We start from the raw sequence: 17,203 nt of genomic DNA on the forward strand, positions 1-17,203 counted from the left end.
GCGGTGCTGACCAAGGTGTGTGTCGTGAAGGTTACACGGACGGACTGTCCGGTCTTTCAGGTAAGATAACTATCCTTGCACCATCTGTTTATTTGTAAATACATGCGGTGAAGGCGTTCTGCATCTTGCACAATCAGTGCTGCTTGGCGAGACTGAGATGTTGCCACTGATGGGCTACCGCAATGCAGACCAGTGTATTATTTTTGCTAAATTGCATAGGTGTAAAATTATTTTCTTGCCGTGTTTCGTTCCTTACAGCGCAGTTACATGCAAACGCATAGCCGAGACATAGCATGCCATAACGTGTCCTGACGTTATCTTCTTTCGGCCGTAAGTTATTGGCTGTCCACAATTTCGACGAGCACTACACCCGTTTACGCTGTATTCTCAGCCTATTACTTTCACCTGTAAGCTTTAAAATTGGACTGTTAGTGACGGCTTCGACTGGGATACTAGCATTCAGCACAGGCTACTTAAATGTGCAGTCAACATTTATTTTCTTAATCCATCGGTGCTTTCTTCTGCAATAACTCATGTTGTCAGAGTAAGATCATCCACTGGGTTGGAAACGTTCCTAATTAGTTATACGGGCATGCGAGTGGGAAAATGCTTATTAATTCTGAACTTCAGATGTTCATGTTGTACTATTATAGTCTGGATGCTGTTGCTGTCCAGGTGCTGTGGGCGCGCCCGGGGGATATCGCTGTTTTCCTCTGTCGTAAATTGATAGTTGCCGGTAGAAAAGATGAGCTACAGTATCAGCCAACGCTTGTTGCTAGGTCCTACCTGTGGTAACTGCAGCCTCACTAAATGGATGCAGTGATGGCAAAGTGCTGAGACGCGTTTTCATCCAGAACAACATCCATAAGTGCTCTGTATGATAAAGAGTGGGTGTGTGCTAATGGATTTATTCAACACAGACACTAGTAGCTGTAGTATGAGTAAGACACTGTCTATAGATGCCTTGGTTAAGCGCACAGTGGTCGCCTCACAGAGCTGAGAAAAAGCTCCAGTGTCATGCCACAAACCTGTGCCTAGGGTTTTGGGTATTTTCCCTTCATGGGTGTAGCCCAGACGACACCTAGACAGTTCATCGGTAGTACTGCATCTTGTGATAAATTAAGAATGATTTCATATTTAATGGCCATTTTGTTTTATCTTTGAATTCATAAATCAGATTATGTGGAATGTGTGATTGCGTGCTATGATGACCCACAGTACACCATTCATTTGCATCACCTTAAAGTGTCTTAGGTGGGCTATTGAATTTCTGGTCGCAAATCCTGAGGTCAGTCTTTGGCAGAATATTCATTGAATGCTGCCATTGTTGGAGCAGCTCTCCGGAGGGAGCTTAAAGCCCTGGCCGTGCCTTCCATCTCGTCTGCCCCCTCCACTGCCCCGGGGGCCACCTCGATGGTAAAGACGTTTCGGGGAGAGCAGAAATCTCCTCTTCTTCGGACCCCCTGCTGGCGCCAAGCTTATGTCTGGGCCACTCAGCGCTAACGGAGGGCCTTTACTGTACAGGAGAGCCATGGGCCGGTCTGGTGGTGCCTGCATTAGGGGCAGAGCAGACAGACAGGCAGGCAGGCAGGCAGGGATGGAGGCAAGCCGTCTCTGTGAGGAGCACTTTATGTAACACTGTCCTCGCAGACATGACTGTGCCGTAAGCGTGCTGGATGGATGGATGGATGTATGGGGCCCATTGTGCACTGCCAATCGGCAGTCAAATCTCAGCCACTGGGGCTTTTGTGTGATGGCACAGCGTTTGGCCATTTCAGTTCGGAGGGTCTGACGTGCTTCTTCTCTGGATGCTCTAGTCCTGGTCCAGTCCTAGGCTCTGAATTGAACACATGTGCAAACTTGAAGTCACCTGCATAAACAAAACATAGAAAAGGGAGGATCATGTTTTTTTTCTTTTGAAATACTAGTGCAGAGCCCGTAGAAGTGCCATTTTTGTTCGTATAATATGACATTTGGCACTGCACACACTCGTGCCGTGAGAGCAGTCAGATGAGTGGTTCGAGAGTTATGCGTGGAACAGACAGACAGAGTGACATACAGACAGACGTTCCTTGCATTAATAGATAGATGCAGATATATGAGATTGGACATCTTTTTATCCATTTGTGCACCTGATCAAGTCAGATTCTAGGGGCCGACACATACTGTAATGGCAAGAATAACATTGGGGCTCTTGATATACTATGAAAATAGTAATAAGACAGTGCATAACAAGATGCGTCATAAGATCTGTTGTGTTTACTCTCTCATTCTCAACTGGTGCCCTGTAAAATAAACACCTTAATAGCTTGTAAAGGGAAGGAAATGTCTTGGAAATGTCACCGGTAATTGTTTGTCCTACCAGAGCCATAAATCTACTGCACGGTGTTCTGTTTTCTGTACGTGAGTAAAACTACACTACAGTACAGCTGTTCAGTAGTTTTGATCTCTGGTGAGAGCTCATTCTTTAACAGCTGGCTTTAGACATACTGGCTTCAGAGTCATAGCCCAGTACACTAAAAAAAAAACACTTTCTTGTTGTTTTTAATCTCATAATGCATTTCACATTGCTTTGGGATCGTCATGTTAACTGAGCCCCTTCCAGACGTAGACTGGGATCTGGACACGATCTAGATGTCAGGCGGGTGGGCTGTATGTATGAACACAATTATCCACGTTATTTTACCTAGACATCACCCGGGCCTTACCGGACTATTTACTCGGGTATGAACAAGACCCACCTGGACCGTGGCTGTGCATGAGGGTCATGTTTGAACACTCGGGTTCGCGTGAGATCCGAACCCAATCGCCTGGTCATTGTACGGACGTCAGGTCTGAAAGCAGCTTTGCATAGCCGTATTCCGTGGTCTCCAAATCTCCAGACAGAAACTGGCCCCACAGAAACTGAGTGGGGCCAGCAAGATGATTATGAAAACTAGACGGTTCACCTTTTGGCTTCCTGCCATTTGAGTTGTAGGTGACTCCACAGCCATTGCAGTGATAAGTCCTGTCCCTGGGCCCTCTCTTCAACAGCGAGCTTCAAGGCCAAATGGCAGAGCATGCACTGAATAGAAAAAGATAGCGTGATTGCCTTTGATAGTGAAGCCTCTCGTGGTTGATTGACGGCTCTGCCATTTGCCAGCTGTGGGTGGGGGTTGGGGGGGGGCTGATTGTTCTGAGTGTAGCCATAGTAATCATACAGGAAGGATTGCATGCTTTGCTAAGTGTATCTATTGAATGATCATTTATTGGTGGATTCAAGCACGGCTTCATAAAAGTCACGTACAACACAAGCACGGCAATTACAGTTGGAATCTTCAGTTATAATTTGTCAGAGATGTGAATGACTCAGTCTATCCAAAGAGAAAGGACATTGAAATCGTTTTGGCTTCAGTATCACTTAGAATCAAACTATACATGAACTGTATTGAATAAAATGAATACAAGTTAAGCAGTCAATGTCTACTGTAGACCTGCGGGAAATATAGCTGAATGTGGTAGCCTCATCTCATCACATTAGATGATTATAGTTAGATGAAGCAAGAGCTCTTTGACCTGTGCTACAGATCAGTTGGTGGGATGGATAGAACAAGGTAGCGGATCCCTCTCTCTCTCCTTCTTACAGTATAGGACCCAAAAGATTTCCAATGTACTTTTGGTTGCAGTAATTACCATAAGAAGAGGTTATCTCACATGCCGGCTCCGATCACTCAATAGAGTGAGGCTGCTTGGACATGTGCGCATGTACGTGGGGATTATTGTGTTGGTGCAATGGACTCAGTAGATTGCTCAGCAATTTCTCCGTCTCTTGGTGCGCGGATCAATAGTTTTACTAATGGAACGGCAGTGAAAGAAATGACTTCCCCACTCTACAGAGTCCTCCTGCGGTCCATGTGTTGTAAAAAGAGGAGTGCTCATGAGCCACCTTGTGTGTGTGTGTGTGTGTGTGTGTGTGTGTGTGTGTGTGTGTGTTAGCCTCTGCCTGTGAGCGTTCCCACATGTAAGGTGTGTGTTTGCGTGTGATGACGTCCCTCCGCCTCAGGGCCGGTGTTATCATCCCCGTACACTCAAGCTCAGACATCTCTCTCATTCGCGCCTTTCATTCTGATTCCGCCTGGCCTCCCTGAGCACCTGTGTCTAATGGCTTGGACTCACTGTGTGACTCCTTCACCCCCCCCCCCCCCCCAAGTACCTTGCACATAAAAGGGAAAAACATGGCTGCTGGCCTCTTCTTGTTTTCAATGAGTAGTGACCTACTGGGTTCAGCGGAAATATGATGGAGAAGTCATTTTGATGGACACGCTTCCATCGACCTGTTTCAGTCTTCACCCCACACACGTGCTACATATCGAAGTGTACCATTTTTGCGACACACCTTTTAAAATGGTTGTGCTTTCAACTCGGCTATTTGTTCGAAAATTCAAACTGTTTAATGTCACATTACCTTTTAATGTTTTAAAGCAATGTCAATGATGGCTATTTAAGTTAAGATGGAGCTTAATTAAGATGAAAGGCCAGTTAGCCAGTAAAGCCTGCTTGTGTTGTAATTCAGTAAGCTTGACTAGTATGGTCCCTGCACCTCCCTCGCGTTCGTATCTAGGCGATCATCATTACTGATAAAGGTCTTTGTGTTTTTGCTGTACGACTTGTCCTTCCAAGTTGTTGTTCTGCCAGAAAGATGTTACTTGTCAGATTGCATTACAGAGACAAGGCCATTAAGGTAATGCACATTAGATAGGAAGGGCTTTAAGGATAGTAGGGTTGGTCTGGCACCACCTTATTAAACTCTGCAGCTTATTGTAGGATTAGGAGGGGATAGTTGCCACTCATGAAGTTTTATAGGAAATTAAATGGGCATCCGCACAGTGTTCATTCCACAGCAGCCAGTGAACTATTCATTCAAAATGTTTTGTAAACTTTAAGTAGGTAATGTTTACTACTGTGTTGATCTAATTTAGTAATGTTGGCTTAGGCATAACTTAGGCTATGCTTTGCTGATTCTCATAAATAAATGCATAAACTTGAACTTATGCATTTTACATGCTCAGTATGGTGTACCAAGATGTTCAGTGTGAGATGTTTATTTTAAATTGCTACATATATGCTGCTGATACTCGGACATGAAAGTTACCGGTATGTAAATTCACCTAAGGCACACTTTGATGTTGTAGAACAGTAATAACATAAACTGTTGTTTGAGACAGTGTTTTCATTTTTGAGCTTGTGTAGTAATCTTCCATTCAAAGTGGCTGGGCACCATATTGTGGCTGCCAAATAGCACACAAAATGAGCTTTGTGGATGATAGCTTGTCAAACCAGTGAATTTCAAATGCTTAATGCTATTTGGTAATGCAAACCCATCTGGAATACAATTTATAACCACACACATTTACTGAGATTAGCATTATCAAAGCCCCCACCCTCTTTTAGTTAAGAAACAGTGAGAGATTCAGACATTTGTGGCAGGACTATACCATTTTTGTGTTGTGGAAAAAAATAAAAGAAATAGAAATTCAGAATGATCTCAGTCAGATCCTGTGTCAGCTCAATTCACTTAGCCATCTTGGTTTACACCTGACACATACAGTAGGCCTGCTGCAGCAGTTGTAGTACGCCTCTTTAGGTTCTTCATTTTCATTTTTGTACACAGTAAAAAGCAGTTTGTCTCACATGGACACACTAAATGAGCCTTGATTGTGTTTGAAAGGAATGTCTCTGAGCTTTCTTATGTTTTGATGGCTTTCAACCACTCATGTCTAATGATGTAAAAGCGGAGGTGCAGAGCTAAGCTCATCCTATTAGAGGAGAATACACACTTGTTTCAGAGCCAGTGCTCTCCAGCCTCCATGGCGGCCCTGTTTCCATGGCACCGGTAGCGCGTCAGGAAGGCGCTGCCATGACTAAGTCAAAGCGAAAATACATCTTCCCAACACACAGCCAGGCCTCCAACCCCATCATATATAGAGAGAGAGAGCACGTAACCTTGCTGCAGTGCAGGGGTAATTTAGCTGTTGTGTTTCTAGTCGATTGAACTACGATTTTTTAAATTGGAACTGATGAAGTATGCTGTGCAGTTCACCACTTGAAGTACTGTGACTAAGAGCTGGTTGGGGGTGAATCTGGAGTGGTGGCGTCCTTGAATGCAGGACGCACATGCATTGCTATCTAACTGTTAGTGGGTGGACAGACTGGGGTTAGAAAGACAACATAGTTATGGGGACAAGGTGCTTGAGAGCTAACTGAAAGTCTGGATGTTGGCATTGCTTGTTGGAAAAGCTCTCCTGCACTGGCCGTCTCGCTCTCCGACGTGGCTAAATTGTTTGCGGATCGATGGATTCACTTCCAATGGTCTTGCTGATGAGCGAAGTGCATTTAAGCCAGAAAATCCCATTACGGCTGAAAGGTATGGGAAACATTGCGCTAACACAGCTCTCCAGGATATTAGGCTATTCCCACGTGACAGGTGCCATTCAATACCCAGTATGTTTCCTGCGCTCACTGAGAGAAAACACATTCTTAAACAGGAACCTTTCAGCTAGTGGAATGCAGAAGATAGGCTTTGCCTTTGTTTTGATGAGTCTGTCGAAACATTGCCTTTATCTTGATAATATTTTCTTTCTTGAACCTCAAGGTGTGATCTGTTGGTTTTCTCTTCAGCCAAGTCTAATGGCATTTTATTTTTTAAAAAAACAGAAAATATATTGAGTCAACCATAACAGTCAATCACTGTGCGTGCTCAGGAAAACTGGGCCATTGTTTATTTGTGCCATATTTTTAACGGTGACATTGATGATTGCGCTCCACGCTCCTATTGATTGAGCATTCATTGAGGGGTGAGCGAGCGCTCCAGAGACGTGTCCTGACGCCTCTCCAGCCCTCGGCTGTGAATAAAGGCACCGCGACACAAGCAGAGCGCGAGCAGAATAAACAGTGGGGGTGAAGCAGAGTGGGGGGAAAAAGAACACATTTAGTCAGGGGTGACAAAGCGACAAAGCCAAGGCCGTAAATAAAAGCTGTCCTTTTGCGTCATCAAGCAAGACCATAATGGGTGTGTGTATGCATTGTGTGTGTGTGTGTGTGTGTGTGTGTGTGTGTGTGCAGCTTGTGCGTGCAGGTGCATACTTGTGTGTTTGAGAGAGTGCTTGATGGCATTGCCGGTCCTCCTCTGCCATATCAGTGTGTGCTCCTCCCGCAGCTCCTAACAGCACGCCCCTCTAGAGAATCGCACTGGCCCGCCGGAGCATTAGCATTCTGCCGAGGCACGGCCGACAAACAGGTCGCCTTTCGTCCGGTTTTCACGCTAAACCCGGGCCTCCCTCCTCTGGATGGCCTCAAAGGGCCCGACCGACGCGCTCGACCCCCACAACGCATACACGATGAGCCGGGATGAAAAGGGGGCTAAAGAAGCCTTGTGTGTGTGTGTGTGGAAAAGGCCTGGTGCACGGCTCAAAGGAACCATAGCGCAACCAGCTCGGTCAGCTCTCCCGCTGCCGACCAGGTCGGAATACCAACCAAGCGGTTTTTTTTTAGGAGGCCGCCAGCTCGAGGAGCGCCCGTAGCGATCTACATGTGCATGCGGAGAGACAGTAACGCGGAGTGCTGACATGATCGTGTGGGACAAATGATGTTCAAGTGGAGCTCCCATCATCCAGGCCTATTGTGAGTGTCACATCATGCCATGGTGGTGGAGCCTCTCTGCTCTGGAGACGTCTTAAGCACCCCAGCCTCCCCGTCAACACGCTCATTATTTACAGCTCGAGGTCACACTGTGTTCAAAAATGATTCTGCCTCCGAGAGGAACTAGCACAAACATCGCTCTCCCAGTGGAACGACGCAAGTTTTGTTCCTGTACATCGTGTAAACAACCTTGCCCTCAATTAATTGTGGCTTGGAGTCCTTATTCAGCATGCTCGCAGCCTAAAAGTTTAGTGCGCCAATATCTTATTTTTTCCTTTGTGACATTTTACATTCGTGTACCCTTGTAGGGAAAAGAAAGCAGACTTTTCTGTCTCACCAACAAGAGTCACGTTCCCCAAGTCATGATCTTTAGAGTGTTTTTATGATGTAAAATGCCAGAGAAGTCTCCGGAATGTCTTTATCAAAGCCACAGAAACTTACACACAGCTCCACAGAAATCAAAGCTGGATATCCTGCAATGTTAAACCTCCTCCAGTACGTGGCTAGGAAACAGGCGATACATATTGATGAATATATTTCAGCTTCCGTCTCATCTCTGAAAGTGAGATGGCACAGCTTTTTTTTTTGGAGCGCCAACCAGACTTTGTGGCTGTAGAAATGGGGTGGCGGAGAGGGAGGAGAGGCCTATTTCACGCTCTGGGTTATTTATGAGGAGCTGTGTGTGTGTGGTGTGTGTGTGTGTGTGTGTGTGTTTGTGTGAGTGTGTGTGTGTGTGTGTGTGTGTTTGTGTGTGTGTACATGTGCGTGTGTGTGATGGCTGTGAGTGGATGGGGTTGGCGGGAGGTGAGGCAGACAGCGGGAGCCGAACACAGAGCGGGTTATCTGCCACACGCAGGCCACCAGCCACCGAACACCCGGAGGAAGGATGTGTGTGTGTGTGTGTGTGTGTGTGTGGGTCACAGTGGATGGAGAACTAACTGCATGTCATGTGGGGCAGAGAGACAAACAGACCGAGCATCAAAAATGAGAAAGAGGGAGATGATGAGGAAGAAAATGTGGTGAGAGAGAGAGGGAATTTGTCACAACAAGATGAACACTAAGTTCTGCATCTGGTGTAACTTCTCTGGAAGTACCCTTTTTGGGGATTGTGAAATGCCTCTCCCAGGGTTTTCGGGAAAGTGGTGGACCGCCTCAAACTATTACGAGAAGCATTGTACATACTTCCCCAGAATTCCATATGTGAAGGATTGCATCCGACTCAGCCCTGGCTGGATGCCACATGTGCTGTCTGCAGCAGCAGATCGCTCCTCAGACAAAACGAGACAGAGCGAATTTGAGACTAAGACAAATCACAATCAACTTCTAATTTCCCTCACGGCACAGTTTGACTCTGCCACCGCTGCCGATCTCTGATGAAGGACAGAGAGAAGTAGGGAAGTGTGTCTCTAGGGCAGCTCCTGTCTGGATGATACTAATTCAGATTACCACATCGCAGCGCGTTGCACAAGAGATTAACTAGCGAAAGAACCTGCTTCGGCGACGCTCATCCAGATGTCTGTTTTTTTTCTTCCCTGCTATTAGTACACTCTGTGCACACAGACACCTAACCTACTTTCGATCGGTTCTGGCCGCCATTGGGATTTAAAGACAACTGTCATGTGTGTCATGAACTATGGTGGACTGACCCTGGATTTATTTTAGTTCTGGTTTGAGTTACTGTGTAAAAGTCACAATGTGGGCATCTTCCTACTGTGGCATCTGTTTAACTTGATCAGCCTTTGGCCATTAAAGAGTGATAGTTAGTCACCACTCACCATTGCATTAGAGGTGCTAAAGCTGATATCCATCAGGGAGAACCAAGCAATTAACTCAAGAGAGGAGACTAGCATGACTGTGGATCGTCATGGAGTCAGTGTTTTTGAATGTTCGCCGTCATGACAGATGCTGAGCATTTTCTGATGCTTTTGAGAAGCAGTCACGATTATGATTGAGACTCTGATGTGCCGGCTGTTGTGGCCTGCCAAAAGAACCTGTGAAATGTTAAAAATATTCATCAGTCCTGTGTTTTGTTTAAAAGTAGACCAAATGGAAAGAAGGAGAACAGTATTTGTATGCTTTATTGAAAATATGCAAAAGGTAAAATGAAGGAAACCAGCATTTTTGTATTTCATGCGTTTTAAATATAATGAACTTATCCGTTAATTACAGGTTTATTAAGCATTTGGCTGTCATCTGGGAATATCAGGAAGCAGGGGAATCATTTGAAAGGGATATAATTTAATTAATCGTGAAGAATGTCAGCAAGGGGTCTTGGTGAGTGTAAACAACTCAGCGGGACACTGTGGGTCGGGCTGGCTTCGGGGATGCCCAGAAGAGTCTGCATCTCAGAGAACATATGGGCCAGCTTTGCACAGCCCGGCTCCATGGCCGTACGACCCTCCAGATCTCAACAAACGCTGACACCCCCTCCCGTGCGTTGGAATCTTTTGTTTGTTTTTGTCCAGTGTTTTTTTTTTTTGTTCTTCCGTCCTCGTTGTCTCTCATGATAAACCATTATCCCTGTATCACATCCACTGAAAAGAGAAATGTGGTGGTGTTGGTTTTTTTCCCCCCTCTTGTTATTTCGCTTTCCACTGCTCACGCTGCCGCCGCCCTCAGCTACCCAAGGACGCGTACGGCTCTGTGGAAGGCGAGCCCCTGGGCATTGTGACCAAGTGCTGCGCTAATAGCCGCTCTACGCCGACCAAATTGAATTACTCTCAACACTCCAGCGGTTCCCGTCCATGCGTTCAATCGGCTCTTTTTTTCCCCCCTCCAGTCCTACCCTTATATTCCTGTCTTCGGTCGGCTCCGCTCCGCGTTACCCAATCCGCCCCGCAGCAGGCTGGCACCGCCAGGGCTGCCTGCTCATCTGCTGCTGAGGCCCCCCCGGGACCAGCCTGGCAGACTGGCAGACCGTATGCCAGGTGCCCACTCCCTCCCCGACCTGCACAAACAGCGGAGAGTGCAGTGTCATTCTGCCGGACAGACACAGATTCGTTTGTAAGGCGGGAGGGACACATCCCCAGAGTTTAAGTAACTATTCTTTTGTCAGATGTGTGGAGAAAGCTGCCAGCTTCCCTGTCTCTCGAGAAGTCTTCATAGGCGTTCATGTCATTTCGGGGCGCCTTTACAATCCCACTTAAACACAGAAGGAGCTTCATGCATTAAGCCACCTTGGTCAGCATAATTAATTGACTCGTGGGGGATACGGTGTGGTTTGCCACCAGTGGTGGAGACAGCCCAGAGGGACCGTGCTGATAGTTATCGATGTACTGATGGCCATAACTCTGCCGGCCGACAAAGGCCGCTCTGTGTCCGTCTTCGAGAGGACAGTGCCTGCCACAGTGTGGCACAGCACTCCATTATGAGGTTCCCATTATTCCAGTCCTTGCTTTTTCTGGTCCATTTTATTGTTCCATTCGTCGCGACTCTTGGAGTGCTCCATGAAAACACCCACTTCATCGAGGAGCTGCAGCGCCAAAGGTGTCTGCTGCTGACCAGTACCCGGGGCAGCCCTCTCGGGCCCAGTGGACGAGACAAAGGCCCGTTCAGGAGGGTGCTGGGGTCCACTGTTAAGACATTCAGGTCTGCTGAAGTGGTGCTGAGACGTGACAGGCTGCAGGCAGTTTGAAACAGCCTGTGGATCTGCAGCTGTAGCAAATGAAATAGTTAGTGGATGTGTTTAATCATTTAATCGAGACCATTGCACATTTTTTTTCTGATGACATTCAAATGAGTTGATGGGCATTATTCAAATTTGCAGTTTTGAATATGACCGTCAACATAATATACAGTATGTATGTACGTATATACATTGTAATATCCTGGCTATGTTTCACTGTATAGACTGTAGCTGGTGCAACTAACTAACATACTGTGGCTAATGGCCTGAGGAGAGCATATTCAGATCTTTGCCTGACCTTCTGTGGGCAATAGAATGGCGCCTTTAGTGTTGAATTATGAGGATGCTGATATCTGTTTGGGGCTCATCCATATCCTTATAGCGTGGTCGTCCTGAATCTGTTCCTGCTCTATGTGGGACGCTGTGACTCACCACGGAAACAGAAGACCTGGGCTCGGTGCTTGACCCTGTTTGCTAATTAGGTGTCAGCCCTATTTTTCCACTTGAGAAAAGGCTTGTTTTGAGTGCTGTTGAATAACCAACCAGAAAGTGGACCTGACAGTGCTGCCAAGAAACCCTTGGCCCCTTAGAAATGAAACTAAATGTGGGTAATTTTATGCCATGTTTTGCTTGAATAAATAACTGTTTGAAATACGAGGGATAGCAAAAGATCATGAAAGAAGAAGTATCTCCCTTTTGGAGTTCCACTTTCACTAGTCATATCAAAACTAAGCTGACTAAGGTGTGATAGAAATATAATCATGTTTGAGTAAAAATGTGTGATATAAATATTGCTTCAGACATGGTATGAAGGAAATGCTGATGACCAAAGCAAAATGCAAAATGTGTATGGGAAATGCTTGTGTTACCAAAGTATAACTAGACCGCTTGACACACCTGGCCAAACCGCAAGACTCTTTGAGAGAGAAAGAGAGACGTCCTGCATATCAGGAATAAGCAACATATCATATACAGGCGTAAACATTTAAAAAGGGGAGAAAAAGATGTTCAACGTGTCCTGAATCGAGCCTGGCATTTTTTACTCTTTCTGACACTGCCATATATCTCTTTTTACAACCTGCTTTGCGTGTAAAAATGTAGAAGGCTTTCATGTTGACATGATCTTGTGCACAAAACGTGGTGGTTCATAGCTCCCAAACATCCAACCCATCCAGTGTATGAAATCTTAACTTCACTCTATTTTTAATTTGCTGTTCTTCTTGGGACTGTGCTGTGTAGTGCAGCACATATTGAATACGATGTGTTTTGTCCACGAAGCATGAAAATTGCCCTATATAATGGCTCCTTACCCTCTGAGCTCCTGAAGACTCTGAGGTTTACCATAATAAGCACAGAGTTGGAGTTGTTTTTCTCCATGCAAGTGTACAGTTAATTACGAAAGTGCTTTGGTCGGAAACTCATTTGCAGTGGCCTTCAATGTGAACTTTTTTTTTTTTTTTTACATTTTTGAAATACTCGCCAGGACTATTCCTGTTGTGTGAACCAGATCTTAGTCATTTTCCCAAAATACATTTCCGTAATCAAGCTTCCAAGATATTTCTAAGACTATTATTATTCAACTGACTTTTCTCTATTTTCATTCATTTCAGTCTGTTCCTCAGCTATTTCCATAGACATATCCGTGTGGTTAATGTGCTCTCCGACAGGAAAGCACATTTCTGTAGGAATTCACAGAAGTCACAGAACCGTATTCCTGGAGGTTCCGTCTGAAAAGTAGATCATTTCAGTTTGACACACATCAGTCAGTTTAATTCAAACAGTGACCCAAATCTGCGCGACTCGGTCAAAGGGGAGCTATCCAGCAAGCATGCGCGGCAGTGAAAAGACTGGAGCACATGGCGCAAACCTGCGCTAATAGATTGATCTAAGGAAATGTAGGGCATGTCACAAAAGAGGCCCGATGTGACACTTAGAAGTAATGGGGCTGCCATTTTGCCATTTCCAGGTTTGTGCTGCGGAGGCAGACTATGGATGAGTCATCCGCGCATGTGATCCTTTTTGTTCATGTGAAACGCAGCAGCCAGGGCCCAGGCAATCACACGCATTGACATCCACATGAAGAGTGCCTATGTGCGCAACCCTGCCCCCTTCCATGCTAAGACACACACACACACACACACAGGCTAACAAAACCACCAACACACACAAAAACCCACATGCACACACACAGTGGTCTTACTTGCCGGCCGGCTTGTTCCACTCTGTTGTTCACTTATTTGCTTGCTCAAGTCATTCTCCCATTGATTTGGTACGTTCCTCTCTTCCATACATCCCTCCTTATACATCCCTCCTTCCATCCCTCCATCCTGCCCTCCCCCATTGGCAGTGTTGTGTCCTGAGGCATAATCAGCCATGTCTGCTTGTCACATAGGGGACGGATTTATGAGCAAGACATTCTGTGTTGCTCTGAACCAATTACCTTCCCCCTTCTTGATTGCTTCTGTAACAGTGTAATCAATAGGCAGGGGACTGGTTCAGTCAGCCAACACACACACACACACACACACACAGACACACAGACATACACACACACACACACACACACACACACATGCACGTGCATACAGACACACACACACACACACACACACACACACACACACACACATGCATATGCAGGGAGGAAGCGGATGTCTCCACTGTATTAATTATGCATGTGAGGCTGGCCACAGTGCGTGAAGGCACACCGTTGGATCAGCCGGGAGTGGGACGCTGTTGCCAGGGCGCCGGCAGCTCACTGCTCCTCTCGGCTCCTCTCGGCTCCTCTCAGGGTACACGGCGCTCATGGCTGACCGTTAGAGCTCCCGAGAGCTGCTGTGCGTCCGGCGGACCGGCAGACTGGCGGACAGGACGGACCGGCCAGCGGTGGACGGCGGATTCCTGAGCGCTCCTCTCCCTGTTCCCCGGTGCGTCTCCACCGCCTTTGAGGTCACAGCAGGAAGCTCCTGTAATTGGACGGCACCAGTGAGTGAGGGGGTGGCTGTGCGCGTGGACCCCTGGTGGTGTGGGGGATGGTGCTGCTGAGGTTGGCGACTGGGGGGGGGGGGGTGGAGGGGGTTAAGTTGGTGCTGCAGATGGGGGTGCAGTTGTTCTCTGACTGACGGGAAGGATCTGCTCCGCTTGCCTCCCTTAGCAAGAGGCAGCATGGATGGTTGTCCAGCTATTCAGAGCGTATGGTGCTCCCTCTCTCTCTCTCTCTCTCTCTCTCCATCCATCTCTCTCTCCTCTCTCTTCTCCTCCTTCCCCGGGTCTCTCCATCCTCTCTGCCTCTCTCCCGCATGCAGAATCGATGGCTTGTTATTGGCTGTTAGGGAGGGAGCTGGCCGCAGTACAGCATGCGCGCCCGGCTGGCCAGTTGATCGGTCTCTGTGCATGTCTGACCGCATGGCGGGGACTTGGCAGGCTGTGTTGCTGCTGTGTGGGTACAGTATGTCTTAAGTCACATATGGATGTAGCCTGTGTGTGTTTCTGTCTCTGCTTGGCACATTTTTCAGGTTAGTCACATGCTTTCCATATCGCTGTGCTTTCACCCAGACTCTAATCGTGCACTAATATGTATGTCACTGCAATGTAGGGCTTCACTGCATATGTCTGTGCATGTGTGTCTGTAATGTCTGTGTGTGTGTGTGTGTGTGTGTGTGTGTGTGTGTGTGTGTGTGTGTGTGTGTGTGTGTGTGTGTGTGTGTGTGTGTGTGTGTGTGAGAGAGAGATCACTCCCAACATGTTACGCTATTCAAGTTCTCAAGGCATCACTCTCAGGGTTTTGCATTATTGAAGTAATACACTTAAAAATTCATCTCTCGCTTTTTGTTTACAATGCAATGTCCCACATTATGTTTGCGTACTCTTGCGTAAAAGCAAATATTTTGTCTGCGGTCTCAGTGGCGGCACAACACCACACCAAACCCAGAAAAAATCACTGCTTGACACTTGCTGTTTCTAAAAAAAAACAAAACAAAAAACATAGGACCCCCCCTCCCCTCCAGAAAAAAAGCATTTTTGTCATTGGAGTGGCAAACACACATGGATTGTAAATGTCAGACGTGGTAAACACTTCCCCACCCCGGGTATGGAAAGGCCACGGTGGCGGCGCGAGACGCATGCGAATGACCTTCTGCTAATGAGTTTGCACGCATGAATAAAGTGGCTTTATGTCATTAGCCATGTATGAGCTAGCGTTTGAAACGTGCCTCTCCTGGGTCGAGGGCGTGTGCTCATCCTTGCGGTGGTGCAGTCAGTGAGGGAAAAGCACCCATGCGCAGCACTACACCTGCTCTTACATGCTGAATAAGGGCTATGCCAACGCTCCCACAAAGACTACACTCTTTTCCTGATGCATGTGCTGCTGTATAGAGAGGAGTTTTAGAATACAGCTATGTAACTGTAATAGAGACCACAGCTCAAGGGAATCGTGGGAGATGTAGTTTTAATGGATTTGGTTATCACACTTTTGTATTTTGTATAGTAATTGCTTTTGGTTGGTCGGTCAGATTTCCTGCTTTGATGTGTTCCTTGTGTGTTCCTTTTATTGCCTTGTTGTAAGCTGTTTACTTTGTTGTAACACTTTAGTTGTGCTATTGTGCTTTTTTTAATGAAACTGAGGATAATCCGATTACACAGAAGACTACTGTCTGAAGCAGTTTATTTGGTAAAACATTGATATGGAGTCTGAGTGCTTTTTGCTCCTCACAGAGTGACATGGACCCTGCTCCGCTCCCTTCCTCAGCTCTGGAAATATGATGTTTTAGTGGGCCCAAATAGCCCTTCTTATTGTCACCCTTTCTGCCCCAGACCTGTCAAAGCATCCATTTGCCAAGCTAGATTAACACTCTGTGAATATTCCTACGTTGTATTTTACAAAATTGTGTAGTTAGTTACATATCAGAATCGCTTCATTGAATGGGCTACCGGTGTTACTTCACAACCATCAGAATCGCAATGTTATCTAAGACATACGTGTGTTGCATTCTTGCAGTATTGGCAGTTGACATCTTTATGAAGATGTAGCTCACAGTAAAAGTCACATGCATTTATGTGTGCTCTAAATTGCAATTCATGTGTGATTGCAACTTGTGTCATGTATGTAGGCTACATCTGACACATTCGCAACACATTCACCCTATTTTCTCAGTATCGTAGTTCCACTTCATAGTATGTAGGTCAGCTTGTTCACTCAGCTTAAATGCGTTGTATGCAGGTCGTTGGCTTAGGCTGTTCTTTGACCTGTTAAGAAGTTGACTTTGCACACAGATTTAGCGATTTACACTAGAACTTAATATATAGGACTTTCGTCAATCCCTAACGTCTCTTCGAAGCACACAGAGTTAAGTGCAGTCACTATGGTATGAGTCACATCAGCACAGTCTAGCTGGATTCAGTCCACTTCTGGTCATTTATTGCATCTAGTGGGAAATGGATTCATTCCCCTTTTGGACAGTCGCTCAAATATGATGGTCTGTCCAACCAACTGGATGACCCCTTGTAAGGCCATTGTCTTTTGTTTCTTTGCTCATGTTGTTCATGATTGAGTTGAATACCCCCACACCCTCTCTAATTTCCATCATTGCTTCTGTGAAATTAATGTACTCATGTACTGTATGTTGATTAAACAGATAATGTTGTTACAGTACAGTATGTGGGCGTTTAGAATGGTAACTGAATCAACAGAATGCCTGTGTTATTTTAATGAATCTTCTTGGACTTGTTTTGAAAGCCAACAGGTTTCTGCACAGAAGTCAGCTGATTGAGAGAGGCATGGTATAGAGTTATGTATAGAAGAGAAGCTAAAATGTACTAAATATACTACGCCTCAGAATAAGCTAGTTGTAGCATATGCTTTGAATATCCTAGCGCTAACCTCATCGCGTCAAAACTGAGGCA

General features: G+C 46.1%; 1 protein-coding gene across 2 annotated transcripts in view; it reads left to right on the top strand.

The window, feature by feature from the left end:
• The first annotated feature begins 5 nt into the window (after positions 1-5).
• The window catches only part of cntn1a (contactin 1a), a 58,541-nt gene continuing 41,343 nt past the window's right edge, over positions 6-17,203 (top strand). For both annotated transcript variants that reach the window (XM_062547164.1, XM_062547165.1), the window contains exon 1: positions 6-60. The gene's annotated coding sequence lies outside the window, so the exon portion shown is untranslated. The remainder of the gene's footprint in view (positions 61-17,203) is intronic.

The sequence above is a fragment of the Sardina pilchardus genome, chromosome 10 (assembly GCF_963854185.1).
Source record: "Sardina pilchardus chromosome 10, fSarPil1.1, whole genome shotgun sequence".
NCBI classification, from domain to species: domain Eukaryota; kingdom Metazoa; phylum Chordata; class Actinopteri; order Clupeiformes; family Clupeidae; genus Sardina; species Sardina pilchardus.